Consider the following 9,364-nt stretch of genomic DNA (forward strand, 5'->3'; position numbering starts at 1 on the left):
TGGGCAAAAACGGCCTGCATGGCAGATTTCCAAGGCGCAAACCACTTTTAAGCAAAAAGAACATTAAGGCTCGTCTCAATTTTGCTAAAAAACATCTCAATGATTGCCAAGACTTTTGGGAAAATACCTTGTGGACCAACCAGACAAAAGTTGAACTTTTTGGAAGGTGCGTGTCCCGTTACATCTGGCGTAAAAGTAACACAGCATTTCAGAAAAAGAACATCATACCAACAGTAAAATATGGTGGTGGTAGTGTGATGGTCTGGGGTTGTTTTGCTGCTTCAGGACCTGGAAGGCTTGCTGTGATAGATGGAACCATGACACCTGACCTGAATCCTATTAAGATATTGTGGCATGACCTTAAAAAGGCGGTTCATGCTAGAAAACCCTCAAATAAAGCTGAATTACAACAATTCTGAAAAGATGAGTGGGCCAAAATTCCTCCAGAGCGCTGTAAAAGACTCGTTGCAAGTTATCACAAACGCTTGATTGCAGTTATTGCTGCTAAGGGTGGCCCAACCAGTTATTAGATTCAGTGGATTACTTTTTCACACAGGGCCATTGAGGTTTGGATTTTTTTCTCCCTAAATAATAAAAACCATCATTTAAAAACTGCATTTTGTGTTTACTTGTGTTATCTTTGACTAATAGTTAAATGTGTTTGATGATCAGAAACATTTTGTGTGACAAACATGCAAAAGAATAAGAAATCAGGAAGGGGGCAAATAGTTTTTCACACCACTGTTGTTACGCAGCACAGTGCTGTTACTGTCTGTTATCATCACTCATGGAATTACGCCTCTTATCCAATCGGATTACTCAGTCTAAAATAACTGTTGTGTAATGATACACATTTACCCACACTAATGCACAGTAACACACACTGACACACACCCTGGCAAGTGGAAGGTCGAGGCGAGGCTGCAGGAGGTCAGTGTTAGTTCTCTGGAGGTGTTTGATAACAGCGCGAGTGTAAAACCATCAGCTTAAGTTTCCACACTCGTCTTCTGTAGAAATCCCCGCCCTGCCCTTACATTTACAAAGTTCACCGCAAACCTCAACATGGCAGTGTAAGGTCCAATCCAGGTTTCTTTTTACAGGAAGTGCAGGATTACAACAAACAAACAAACAAACAAACAGTAGGACGTGTTGTGAAGTGTTTTTTCTTTTCTTTCTTTAAACCAGTTCGGAGTTCTCTTAAAATGACTTTGAAGGTTTAAAGGACTTTAAAGGTTTTAACTGAAACATTAATAAGTTGTTACGTGGTGCGGTATGGAGAGCCACACCACAAGATGTCACAGTGTCTATAGGAGCCTTAATGCAGGGCTTCAGAGGGCGTTAGGGTTAGAATGAAACAGGGAGTACTTATAATACGCATTCGGGGAGACGTCTCCGTTTGGAGATAATGTGGGGTTATTAATTGATGACCTCGAATGGAAATGAAAGAAAAAAGAAAACACGAAATAAACAGTAATCCTAAATAAGTGCACCCTGGTCTGAGTCAGTGTTCCGAGGTGAGTTTTAGTAAAAGCAGATGATTAAACACCTGTAAGATTTACATCATTCATGTTAAAGCTTTATTAACACTTTCATATCTGTTTGTTTCTGAACTGAATTTCAGTTTTGTGGAAATCAAAACTCAAGTCCCCAGTCTGGTGATGTGGGCGTGGTCAGTGTGTGTGTGTGTGTGTGTGTGTGTGTGTGTGTGTGTAAGAGTATAAATAGAGAGCAGAAGAGACAGTCTGTCCTTTCTTTTCTCCGGACTCCTTCAGTCTGCAGGAGCAGAAACTCAGAGCGTTCAACCACAAAGACATGAACGCACTAATGCACTAAACAATGAAAGCAATAAAACCCTTTATGGGTTCTGGTGCCTGTTTCTTGGTTGGCAGGGTTAGTGGTTGCCCTGTCGTTGAACAGAAACCTAATATTCTTAACTCTTAAATGCTGTACATCATTTTTCAGCTTAACACAAAAAAATACATAGTAAATAGTAAAACTATGAAACAGAACATGTCTCTGGTGTCATGTCTTTTTTTTAATAATGAATTTTGTACTTACACTGTAAAAAAAACAGGCCTCAACGTAAAAACGTTTAGTAACAATCCCTAGTTCCACATACCATGTAGTGCCCTTGATCAGTGGTTAGAGAGGGATTTGGGATTCAGCCTTGTGTTTAAAGCCAGTCAGCTTTGTAGCTGTGAGTAAAAGAATGCGGGTGGTTCGGTTACTAACGACTGTAGAACAGCTGCGAGGCCGAGTAATATGTACAGTATAGTTAAACATCCCAGTGCTGTTACTGTCTGATATCAGCACTCGTGGAACGCCTGTTGGTCAGAACTAACTGTTGTATCATGTACAGTAACACACACACACACTGGCACACACACACGCTGGTGGATTCAGACAGTGGAGGTTAAGAGGAAGCTCGAGGCGAGGCTGCAGGAGGTCTGTGTTTGTTCTCTGGAGGTGTTACACCTCTAACCTCATCCAGTGGCAGTGTGACGTTTAATCCAGACCATGAACGCTGTGTTTAAAAGACAAAGTGTAGGACTACAATTCAATTTTATTTTATAGCGCTTTTAACAATTGTCATTGTTGCACAGCAGCTTTACAGAAACAACAGAATTATTTAAGTGTGTATGAACTGTGAATGTGTGTGAATCAGAATTATAAGATCGTCCCTGATAAACAAGCCGAGGGCGACGGTGCTGAGGGAAAAACTCTCTGAGATGGTAATAGGAAGAACCTTGAGAGGAACCAGACTCAACAGGGAACCCATCCTCATCTGGGTGATAACGGATAGCAGGGATTGATCTGCACTCATACTGTGTGTTAGGAGGCTGGAAGGTCAGTATAACAGAAGATGTGGAGAAGTTCATATGGAGTCCAGTTTGTTATTGGAGGCTCAGGTAGACTGTAGGAAACTCCAGTCCTGAACTATCAAGCGACTGCAGTCACGAGTCCTCAGAGAACAGCTGTCTGCATCAGCCGAGGACAGGACCGTCTTCATAGTAAAGTGGAGCCCCCCCACACAGGGCTCCATGCAATAAGATTTCCAACCAGAACAGGGACACCAGGACGAGTCAGACAGGTCCAGAGGGCAGAGGGAGTCTGAATCACTGGCAGCTCAGGAGAGACATGTATAGTGAGAGAGAGAGAGACAGGTAGAGAGAGAGGGAGACAAAAAGAAAACAGGAGAGATAACAGTTAGGTCTGGTCACAGTCACACAATGTATAATGTGAATGTATATTAACTGTAGAGTGCAAGCAAAGACTCCGGCAGGACTAACTATGACATCATAACTAAAAGGGAGAGCCAGAAGGAAACACAAACATGAGGGGGAACTGAGATGTAAAGCAACCAATCACCTCACCGTCAACAAACCTGAGTGATCAATGAGAGTGAGGAAGACAGCATCCAAACATACCAGTTCACCATAATACTCTACGTCCATGAGTCCCCCAGATCTGCTCCCTTACCTAAGGCTAATCTATTTATAAAAATGCTTGGCTAAATAAATAGGTTTTTAGCCTGGACTTAAACACTGAGACTGTGTCTGAGTCCCGAACACTATTTGGAAGACTATTCCATAACTTTGGGGCTTTGTAAGAAAAAGCTCTGCCCCCAGCTGTATTTTTCATAATACGCGGTACTGACAAGCAGCCTGCATCCTTTGATCGAAGTAGGCGTGGCGGATCGTAAGACACTAGCAGTTCGCTCAGATACTGCGGCGCGAGACCATTTAATGCTTTATACAGCAAACAAACGAACAAACAACAGGATGTTCAATTTAAGTCTGTAAAGAAGTGTTTTTTTTATTTTGGTTAATTTTTTTAAGCAGTGAGAAGTTCTCTTAAAATTCCTTCGGTTAAAGGTTCACCTGGAAACATTCACAAATCTTTATATTTATCAGATTAGGCAATGAAACAGATCTGTGATTTATATTTCCAAAGAGGCTGGAAAAAGAAACTAAAGTAGCCCTTGAAAACAAAAATACAATTAAACCGTTACTGAATTTTTACAGGAAGGTTTTAAACACACACACACACACACACACACACACACACGCTTTTTAGGTAATAAGGGTGTAAATGCCAGAGCAGAGATTAATAGCAGCTTTAGGACTGTCACCTAATGTGAAATAAACAAAAGTTATAATCCTAAATAAGTGCACCCTGGTCTGAGTCAGTGTTCCGGGGTGAGTTTTAGGAAAAGCAGATGATTAAACACCTGTAAGATTTACATCATTCATGTTAAAGCTTTATTAACACTTTCAGATCTGTTTGTTCCTGAACTGAATTTCAGTTTTGTAGAAATCGAAACTTAAGTCCCCAGTCTGGTGATGTGGGCGTGGTCAGTGTGTGTGTGTGTGTGTGTGTGTGTGTGTGTGTGTGTAAGAGTATAAATAGAGAGCAGGAGAGACAGTCTGTCCTTTCTTTTCTCCGGACTCCTTCAGTCTGCAGGAGCAGAAACTCAGAGCGTTCAGGGTGAGTGTCTGGAGTTTGTGTTTCAGCTTTTAATTATTAACATAAACAATAAACAATAATAATGTTGTTGTGTTGTTGGTCCTCAGCTCTGCTGCTCCGAGAGGATTTCTTCAGTCATGTAGACTGCGCTTGCATCTTATCTGTAAGTTATTATTTCTGACAATGTGTGTGTTTATTATTGTAAGGATTTAATGAAACAGTGTGTGTGTGTGTGTGTGTGTGTGTGTGTGACTGCTTCAGTCTCAGATATCTTCAATACTATCTAAGTGTAAAGCTAAAGAATCAGTATAAATATATAATAAACAGAATCAGTAACACAGTTCCTGTCCAGTCCAGTTCATTCTCGAGGATTTCTACTAGGAAGAACATCTGTGTGAGGGGGAACAGGGGAACACAGGGTGCGTGATCCTGATGTGTCTGTGTGTTACAGGCTGGGCGTGGCTGTGTGTTAGTCAGAGTCAGGTGACAGATTGTGCGTGCGCGCGCGTGTGTTTCTGTAACTATGGGTAACTAGGCGTGTGTGTGTGAGTGTGTGTGAGCTGACAAGACTGTTTTGTTCTCACCCTTACAGTTCTTTAAAAGAGGAAGAGGAGTTAAATCATACCCTCCAAGGGGTGTGTCACTCAGTCCTTCTGTCCCCTGTGTCAGACCTCATGTGGGGGCCATGCCCTCCTGAAGAGGACCAGACTCCCCCTGCAGTCTGCACTCGGGGTCCAGCGGGTCTGCAGTGAACAGCGCCGGGTCAACCCTGACCTGCCAATCAAAACAAGACTCCAGAACCAACCACAAAAACCACAAAACTCGAAACTCTCTCTGGGTTCTGGTGTCTGTTTATTGGTTGGCAGGTTTTGTGGTTGTCCTGCCGTTGAACCGAAACCTAACATTCATCCCTTTAAGGCTGTACGCCATTTTCCAACTTAACACAAATAATACATAAAAACAGTAAAATTATGGAACAGAATTGGTATCTCTGGTGTCGTGTGTTTTTTTGAATGATGAATTTTGTGCTCATGTAACCTGCTGCAGGTGTGTAACGATGCAGTGTTTACCACTTTAGTGTAATGAAGTGGAAACTAAAAACACTTCTTATCCTTTTAATAATCAAAAGATTCTCAAATTCAAATTCAAATTTTATTTGTCACATACACAGTCATACACAGTACAATATGCAGTGAAATGCTTATACGACCGCCAGTGACCTTAAAAAAGAAAATTAAAGCTTATTCAATAAATATGATAAAATAAATACAATAATTTTTTTTTTATTAAACTAGGATAAAAATTGAAATAAAATAGAAATGTACTGTACATAAAATAGAAATAAAAATAGAAATATATTGTACTTCTTCTTTGTCTTTGGGCTGTTCCCTTTCAGGGGTCGCCACAGCGAATCATCTGCCTCCATCTAACCCTATCCTCTGCATCCTCTTCTCTCACACCAACTAACTTCATGTCCTCTCTCACTGCATCCATAAATCTCCTCTTTGGTCTTCCTCTAGACCTCCTGCCTGGCAGTTCCAACCTCAGCATCCTTCTACCGATATATTCACCATCTCTCCTCTGAACATGTCCAAACCACCTCAATCTGGCCTCTCTGACTTTATCTCCAAAACATCTAACGTAGGTTGTCCCTCTGATGGACTCATTCTTAATCCTATCCATCCTTGTCACTCCCAAAGAGAACCTCAACATCTTCAGCTCTGCTACCTCCAACTCTGCCTCCTGTCTTTTCTTCAGCGCCACTGTCTCTAAGCCGTAGAGCATTGCTGGTCTCACCACTGTCCAGTACACCTGTAAAAGAAACTGTAAAAATAGAAATATATTGTACAATAGATCATTTCAACAATTTAGCAAATATAGAAAATATAGAGAAAAAACATATATTGTAAAAATTTCGAAATTTGGTATAAAATAGACTGGGGGTGTGCAAATATGCATAAAAAGTGGTTAATTAAAGTGACTTATTAAAGTGTCTTTGGTCCACATTGGTGTGCAATGGTCCAGAATGAAAACATAAATATGTAAGTGTAGGTGTGAGTAAATGTGTCCATAGTGTCCATTATTGTCCAGTCAATTTTGGATGTTAAAAAGATGTTATTAGTTTGCATGGTGGTGTGATTAAGAGACCTTATCGCCTGCGGGAAGAAGCTTCTCCTCAGTCTCTCTGTCTCTCTCTAATAATGTCTCTGTGCACCAGAGTAAACAGTCCATTGTTGGGATGGCTGAGGTCCTTCATGATCTTCCAGGCCTTGGTCCAGCACCGCTTGCTGTAGATCGAGTGCAGGTCAGGGAGCTCGGTGCGGATGATACGCTCAGCTGATCTCACCACCCTCTGTAGAGCTCGTCTGTCCTGCATGGTGCTGTTTCCAAACTAGGTCATGATGTTTTCCATCAGGATGCTCTGTATGGTGCAGGAGTAGAAATTTGTGAGCACCTTACAGGGCAGTCTGAAGTCTCTTAAGCATCTGAGGTGGTGAGGTGTAGATGGCCTTTCTGTTCCATCAAGTGCAACAGCAAAAGACCTTGGTGTGATTATAGATTCCAGCCTTTTTTTGAAGCTCATGTAGATAATATTACCAGGATAGGATAGTATTCTTTCACCTCAGAAATATTGCCAAGATAAGAAATATACTGTCAATAAACGATGCAGAAAAACTAGTTCATGCTTTCATCACCTCTAGGTTGGACTATTGTAATGCCTTACTGTCTGGTTGTTCAGCTAGGTGCTTAAACAAGCTTCAATTAGTCCAGAATGCAGCAGCGAGAGTCCTCACTAGAACCAGAAGATATGAGCACATAACCCCTATCTTATCTTCACTGCATTGGCTCCCTGTGAAATTTCTCATTGATTTTAAAATACTACTCTTGACATATAAAGCATTAAATGCTCTCGTGCCGCAGTACCTGAGTGAACTGCTAGTGTCTTACGATCCGCCACGCCTACTTCGATCAAAGGATGCAGGCTGCTTGTCAGTACCGCGTATTATGAAAACTACAGCTGGGGGCGGAGCTTTTTCTTACAAAGCCCCGAAATTATGGAATAGTCTTCCAAATAGTGTTCGGGACTCAGACACAGTCTCAGTGTTTAAGTCCAGGCTAAAAACCTATTTATTTAGCCAAGCATTTTTATAAATAGATTAGCCTTAGGTAAAGGAGCAGATCTGGGGGACTCATGGACGTAGAGTATTATGGTGAACTGGTATGTTTAGATGCTGTCCTCCTCACTCTTATTGATCACTCAGGTTTGCTGACGGTGAGGTGATTGGTTACTTTACATCCCAGTTCCCCCTCATGTCTGTGTTTCCTTCTGGCTCCTCCCCTTCAGTTATGCTGTCATAGTCCTCCCTCTCTCTCTCTCTTCCCTCTCTCCCTCTCTCTCTTTTTCCATCTCTCTGTCGAGCTACACATGTCGTTCCTGAGCTGCCAGTGATCCAGACTCCCTCTGCCCTATGGACCTGTCTGACCCGTCCTGGTGCCCCGCTTCTGCTTGGAGATCTCGTCACATGGATGCCCCGTGTGTCTCTTTGGGATGCGTCTGGTGTCTGGGGATGGTTTCACTCTACCATGAAGACAGTTCTGTCCTTGACTGGTGTTGGCAGCTGTTTCTCTGAGGAATTGACAGTTCGATAGATCTGGAACTTCCTACAAGTCTACCTGAGTTTTAAATAACTAACTGGACTCCATATTAACATCAATTAACATCAACTGTTATAGCTGAACTGCCTGCCACCTAACACACAGTATGAATGCAGAACAAGTTCTGCTCTCTGTTTCACCCAGATGAGGATGGGTTCCCTGTTGAGTCTAGTTCCTCTCAAGGTTTCTTCCTATTACCATCTCAGGGAGTTTTTCCTTGCCACTGTCGCCCTCGACTTGTTCACCAGGGACTATCTGACCATTTTGATTCATACACATTCACATTCCATTCAAACTTAAATAATTCTTTTGATTGTGTAAAGCTGCATTGCTACAATGACAATTGGTAAAAGCGCTATACAAATAAAATTGAATTTAATTGATTTGAATTGACTGGACCATGACAGGTCCTTAGATGTGAACACCGAGGTATCTGAAGCTGTCCACTTTCTCCACTGGGCTTCTGTTGATAACAGGGGTCTGGTAGTTCCTCTCCTGCTTTGTACTGAAGTCCACTCAGCTCCTTTGTCTTGCTGACATTCAGGAGGAGATTGTTCCTCTGGCACCAGTTCTCCAATTTTTCAGTCTCCTCCAGGTAGGCCATCTTGTCGTTGTTCATGATCAGGGCAACCACCACGGTGTCAACAGCAAACTTGATGATGGCAGTGGAGTTGGTAGTGGCCATGCAGTCGTGCATGTACAAAGAGTACAGCAGGGGGCTCAGAACACAACCCTGGGGGTCTCCAGTGCTGAGAGTGAGAGTGCTGCCTGTGGTTTGCCAGTTAGGAAGTTAGTGATCCACAGATCCTCAGTGATCCTCAGATGAGCTGAGTCAATTTTAACATAATTCCTTTTCCTAGTGTCCAGGTGAGTGAGTGATGTGTGAAGGAGATGAGAGATTGCATCGTCTGTGGAGCGGTTCGGGCGGTATGCAAACTGTAGAGGGTCCAGTGTGTCACGTAGTGAAGAAATGATGAAGTCTCTGACCACGCGCTAAAAGCACTTTATCACTACTGAGGTGAGGGCTACAGGGCGATAATCAGTAAGAAAAGCGGGATGGGGTTTCTTCGGGACTGGAACAATGATGGACTCGTTGAAACATGTGGGGATCACCGACTGAGATAAGGAGATGTTGAATATCTCTGTGAACACAGGTGCTAGCTGGTCTGCGCAGGCTCTGAGGATACGGCCTGAGATGCCGTCTGGTCCTGCTGCTTTCCTGGTGTTCACTCTCTTGAAA

General features: G+C 42.5%; 1 long non-coding RNA gene across 1 annotated transcript; it reads left to right on the plus strand.

Moving 5' to 3' along the window:
• The first annotated feature begins 4,341 nt into the window (after window positions 1–4,341).
• Window positions 4,342–5,449, plus strand: LOC128527570 (uncharacterized). Its single transcript, XR_008360890.1, has 3 exons — window positions 4,342–4,488; window positions 4,575–4,630; window positions 5,060–5,449. It is a non-coding gene; the product is annotated as an uncharacterized LOC128527570 (long non-coding RNA).
• The last annotated feature ends 3,915 nt before the right edge of the window (window positions 5,450–9,364 follow it).

Source organism: Clarias gariepinus, chromosome 7 (assembly GCF_024256425.1).
Source record: "Clarias gariepinus isolate MV-2021 ecotype Netherlands chromosome 7, CGAR_prim_01v2, whole genome shotgun sequence".
Classification (NCBI taxonomy): domain Eukaryota; kingdom Metazoa; phylum Chordata; class Actinopteri; order Siluriformes; family Clariidae; genus Clarias; species Clarias gariepinus.